Source organism: Corvus brachyrhynchos, unplaced genomic scaffold (genome assembly GCF_000691975.1).
Source record: "Corvus brachyrhynchos isolate BGI_N302 unplaced genomic scaffold, ASM69197v1 scaffold116, whole genome shotgun sequence".
In the NCBI taxonomy this organism is placed as follows: domain Eukaryota; kingdom Metazoa; phylum Chordata; class Aves; order Passeriformes; family Corvidae; genus Corvus; species Corvus brachyrhynchos.
Genome location: NW_008240221.1, coordinates 16,373,253 through 16,379,331, shown reverse-complemented (window position 1 = coordinate 16,379,331; position 6,079 = coordinate 16,373,253).

Below are 6,079 nucleotides of genomic sequence, written 5' to 3'. Positions count from 1 at the left end.
ACAAATGGGGATGGTGGGGAGTGACATCCCTGCTGCAACGTGGACATTGCAATCCTGCCTGGCCACCTGCAGGTCTGTCTTGCTCCAGTAAAAGGCTTTTCCCTCATTTAACTTCAAGATACGCCCCAGGGCAGCCTTGGGAGGGGCAAAGGGCAGCTCTGTGTGGGATAACTGCTCTCCTGGGTGGGTGCTGACAGCCTGTTTTGCACCCCAGGCCTAGCAGATGCTGTGCAGTGAGATCTCTTTGATCCCTGGCTCTCAGGTGAGTGGTACCAAGTGACGCTCTGTAGTTCATCTCAGATTTACCCTGCTGTGCTGCAGTCTGTTACTCCCTACCACTGACATTTTAAACCCTGAAATGAATCACTCAGCTCCCTGCAAGTCAAAACCCAGGTGTGGTTGTGTTTGCCCGGGAGATTAGTCCCAGAGTTAAGACTGGGTCGTACCAGGCTGGGCTCTCCCTACCCTCTACAGTCATCTGATAGGATTTAAACACACTTTGTGCCTTCAAACAGGTCCTGAATGCTTTAATTTCCCCACCCAAATGTGCATTGTAGAGAGCTTTGGGTTGGAAGGGACCTGCAAAAGGCTGTTCTGTTATTTTTAGGTGCTTTGAGTTACTACACAAAAAAAGGAGCTTCTTTTGTGGATCAGGGTCTCCTTCCACCAAGAAGCATCCAAACACTCGGTGTCCTCACTGTGCTGCTGAGGAGCAACGTAGCAGCTTTGCACCAAAGACAACTGAGGTATTCCAAGCACCAAATGTGATCCAGAAAGTAGGATGAGTTACCTTTTCCCTGTAATAAAGAATATTGAAATGTTGTTATTGTAGTTGGCTAAAAGAGAAATTTTTTTGCCCTGTCTGTGTCCACGTGGAACTCCTTCCCACTGGGCAAGGACTGGTGCTCATGGTTCAGCAAGTTTTAAATAAAAATTCTGCAGATGCAGAATTAGAACACTAAGAACACATTAGAACACTAAGGCTTTCTTTAACTAATAATTCAGAAAAAAACCCCGTAAAACCCCTGGGTTACCAAGTTCAGCCTCTGCAGTCAGAAAGAAGCACTCGATACAGTTAATTTTGGCACCATCAGCTGTTCCCCACGTGTTGCACAAGGACTGTGTGGCAATTTGGGGTCAGGACTTTCCTGCCTCCTCGTGGTTTGCCCGCAGCAGTGACAGCCCATTGTGACAGTCTGACAGGGGTTACTAATGCGCCTTACACGGAGTGCTGCAGCTTCCCAGCTTCCCATCAGGGCAGGGAATGGATTGAGAGCAGCCCTGAGGAGAAGGACTTGGGGTGCTGGTGGTGATAGCTGGACATGACCCATCCCTGAAACCCCCATGTCCTGAGCTGATCCCCCAGTGTGGCAATTCTGCCCCTCTGCGCTGCTCAGGTGAGACCCCACCTGCAGAGCTGCCTCCAGCCCTGGGATCCAACAGCAGAAGGACGTGGAGCTGCTGGAGCGAGTCCAGAGGAGGCGAGGGAGATGCTCCAAGGGCTGGAGCTCCTCTGCTCTGGAGGCAGGCTGGGAGAGCTGGGGGTGTTCACCTGGAGAAGAGAAGGATCCAGGGAGAGCTCAGAGCCTCTTCCAGAGCCTAAAGGGGCTCCAGGAGAGCTGGAGAGGGACTTGGGCCAAGGGCTGGAGGGACAGGACACAGGGAATGGGTGATCGAGGGCAGGGTTAGATTTAGATACTTGGAATAAGTTCTTTATAATGAGGGTGATGTACACTTCCCTGGAATTGTCCAGGGCCAAGTTAGACAGGGCTTGGAGCAACCTGGGCTGGTGGAAGGTGTCCCTGCCCATGGCAGGGGATGGAACTGGATGATCTTTAAGGTCCCTTCCAAACAGTTCCGTGGTTCTGTGATTCTAAAGCTGGACATCACTTGCTGAATTGACCAGTGGATCCTGCCCCAGGGCTGAAAGCAGCTCTCAGAGATGCTTAGGAAGAGGCAGGGATGTTTTGCATACAGATGGGTGATTTCCAGGCTTGAGGGTGGAGAAAATGAGAGAATAGGAAAAAAAAAAAGGAACCAGCTGTCACTGTCTTTAGTAACAGCCAGAAGTCATGAGAGCAGATGAGAAGACTGAAATAGCAACACCAAACCTCAGCTCTGTGTCTGGGCCCTTTGGACTTCCCTGGAAATGTGGTTGGGTTTCCCTGTTCCACAGCCAGGCTCTCCAGAGCTTCGTTGTTGATTCAGCCACTCCTCTGGTTTCATTTGGAATTCAGTTTTCCTTATGCCCGCAGGCATGGCCTGTGTGGGTTTGTTTTGGTTTTCTATTAATTGCTGTGTTTTCCTCCTGCACAGCAGGAAAACAGGATGAATCCCCGTGGGATCTCGAGTAGTTGTGCATCAGGAGCAGGACCACAACAAGATTTTTTATGTTCCCATCACTGTGCTAAGGCCATGCTAGAGGCATCTGGGAGGAAAAACAAATCCATATGCTCTGGTCTCCTACTCTGGGAAGCAAGAAGGTGGTTACAGCCCATCCAAACACACTGAAGGTCAGGGCTTTAACTCCTTACCCACTTTCCTGTCCCCTCTCCTGGTGAGATACCAGCAGCTCCCCATGCCTTTAAGTAAAGAAATTCCATTCATACACACTGATAGTAGCTTTCCACGTTTCTCTCCTCCACAACTAGGGAAAAAACCAGGAGCTAGAGCCATTTAAAGATTTACCAGAGTGCGTGGGAATAACAAACACTTCAAGAAAATGATGTCAGAAATGCCTGAGCTGGGTGCAGATGCAATGGGGTGAGATTCTCCAGCCTATGTTAGGGAAAAGGTCAGGACAGAGGATTAAGGGCTCCTTCTGCATTCAATTATTTGTCTTCCACATGTGTGGAAGTGATGAGAGTCAGGACAACACTCTGCTTGTGAGAGTGAATTCACCCCCGGTAGGGTTCAGCTCCTGCAACTGCAGCTTCAGGAGAGCCTTTAATCCCTTGGAAAACGTAAAATATACCCTGATAAAAACATCTCATAGGTGGTCTCACTTCTTCACATCATTTCAGTTCTAAAAAGTGACTTTTTTTCATGCCTGACACTGTATTCCATGTTATTGTCCTTCTTATTTTGTTACAAATAGATTTGGAATCTCCACTGCAATGTGTTGCTTGATGATCAGGTGACACTCCATCGACTTTGGGATACTCTCCCCCTGTTTTTGGAGCTGTGAATGAGCCACAAGCCTCTCCCCTGCCCTTCCTGGGTGAGGCAAGGCTGCTCAGCAGCCAGGACAGCGAATAGATGGCAACTTGAAAATTGAACTGTGGCTTGAAAATTGACATTTAGTTGAACTAAGGGGAAAAAAATAGCAACAAAAACCAACAACAAAAATGACAGCAACAACAACAAAACCCCGCAACACCCCAGAATCCTGGAAGGATCACAGGGTACCCTTAAAGTTCAGAAACCAAGCGTACAGGTGGATGCTTACACACAGAGGTGTGAGGAAGGGATGAGAAAATCCACACTGAGAGCTGTTGGGGTGTTCTGGCCAACACCCCTCGTGTGCAATTCACCCATGGAAATTGCTCCTGCATCCACCCTTGGTCCTTCTGTTTCTCTGCAAGCCCTGCAGACACGGCCCTCTGCGTGCTAAGCGCTTAATTCCTGTTTTTTTCAGTGTGTAGGAAGTGCTAAATGTCCCAGTGAGCTTGTGCTGCCTTTTCACCCCGCAGCCTCCGGAATGTGGCGGGGAGGTGAACCCAGGGAGACCTTGGGCGCAATCCTGGGGAGTCCCAAAAGGCAGGGAAGGCGTCTGCCTTCTTCCCAGCCTTCTCCACCTCTCCGTCCCTGTGTCCTCCTCGGCCTGCCCTGCTCCGATGAATTATTCAGGCACGCAGCAGTTGCTATAGGGCGCTGTCATGAATAACAACAGCGGCTATTTTTATCCCTAACTCCTGTTACCTTGCGGCCAGGAGCGGTGGGGCCCTGCCAGCTCCTGGCAGGAGGAAAACTGCAGCGATCCACAACGTCTCCGTGGGCTGGGATTCGTTTTGACCACCCAAATGTAGGTGAGACCTTGTGCAATCCGCATAGATGTGCCTGAATCCCACCCTAGTAATGCTCTGCGTTGTACTCACGGGGTGCTTTGCACCCGTATTTTGTTTTTTCCACTCATATCTTATCTGCAGTGGAGCACACAGACTGGCCATGGCTGGATTTAACATTCTGTCTGCTGCAGAGGGAGAAAAAGCATCTCAGAAGTGAAATCTCACATGGGGTTCTGGCACTTTGTATGGGATAATTCATATTTCCTTTGGGGACTTACACAGATTCCTCCAGCCGGTTTACATCCTCATGGATGATGTTCCCACTTAAATGCCTTTATGTTATCTTTATATATAGAAAAATATATTAAAAATATAAAAATATATATTAATAAGTAAATATATTTTATATATAAATATATATATGTGTGATGGGGGCACACCAAAATTCTTTTCTGTTCGCTCTTTGTGCATCCCCTACTCATGATAACAAGAAATGTCCAGCAAATCAGAGGGAAGAGGTGGATTTCAGGAGCAGCTGGAGGGAAATGAGTCCTGCTGAGTGTGCAGAAGCAGGGAGGGTATTCCAGCTGCAAGGAGCATCTCTGGAACTAGCAGGGCAACCTGGAAGATTAAAGGGGGGGGGAAAGGGGGAAAATGAAAAGGAAAAATAAAAGGAAAAGAAGAAGGGAAGGGAAAAGGAAAAGAAGAAAAAAAGGAGGGAAGCAGCAACAGATGATAATATTCTTTATTCCAGCCGACCTGCCAAGCGGAATACTCCATCAAATTATTCCAGAGGAGGGCTAAAAGGCCTAAAAAGGAAACGCCGAACTTTCACTTTGACACAGAGCAATGTGAAAAAATCTCTCAGGAGCAGGACAAATATCCAGGACTTGGGCTATGCATATCCCAAACCGGTCACAGTGTTCCCAGCATCATTTCCAGTGATTGATCTGATCCAGGCGCACAAACAGAAAATGGGAAGCGGGGCAAAGGCTGTTTCCTGCTCCTCTTCCGAAACACGAATCGCAGCTGCTCCCTCTGGAGAGATCAGGCAGCGGGAATTCTCTTCCTCAGCGTTTGCACAGCCCAGCAGACCCCGGGGTGAATATTCATTCCCAGGATTACCCTGGAAAAACTGCTGTTAGCTACAATATCCAGGGGACATGGCCAAGTTTGGGTGCCCGGTATGCCTTTGCTAATGTTTTTGTCATGCTTTATATTCTTTTCCTATTTTTAAACAGAGTTTAGATTAAGATTTTTAAGGGATTTTTAAGGGGGAGCAGCAGGTTTCCCTGTGGGCAGCGACACCTTTTGATTCCTGCCTAAAACAGCCTCTTAGAAGACTTAAAGGAGGCTTGGAAAAAGGAGGGAAAGGGAGTTTTTACACAAGCAGATAGTGATAGGACAAGGGGAACTGGTTTTTAAATTGCCAGAGGGCAGGGTTAGATGGGATATTGGGAAGAAATTTCTCCCTGTGAGGGTGGTGAGGTCCTGGCCCAGGGTGCCCAGAGAAGCTGTGACTGCCCCTGGATCCCTGGAAGTGTCCAAGGCCAGGTTGGACGGGGCTTGGAGCAGCCTGGGCTAGTGGAAGGTGTCCCTGCCCATGGCAGGAGCAGTGGATGATCCTTAAGGTCCCTTCCAACCCAAAGCATCCTGTGGTTCTGAGACACATCAAAATCACCATTTCCATTCCAAATACCACGGGACCTGTCCCTTTTGTGTGTTCATCCCCAAACTGCTGGAGTCACACCGAGGCCACGTTAAGGGAGAAAGCAACGCCCACCCAGCCTTTACGGGGTGAAAACACCCGGAAACGGGACTCCCCAAAATACAATATAAAAAACAAAACCCCAAACTATTTCTCATTGGTTTTTTTTTTTTTCGTTTGGGACTCCATTTGAGTGTTTTAGTTGTTGTCGGGTTTACGCTTTTTAATATTTTTTTCCCCCTAAAGCGGCATTTTCAGCCGCTCGGTGACTTCCAAGAGCCGGAGCCGGGATCGAATCCGATCCCCCACAGCCTCTGGCTCCGCCCCCCACCGCCCCCGCTCTTTGATAGGCCGCAGATCTTGT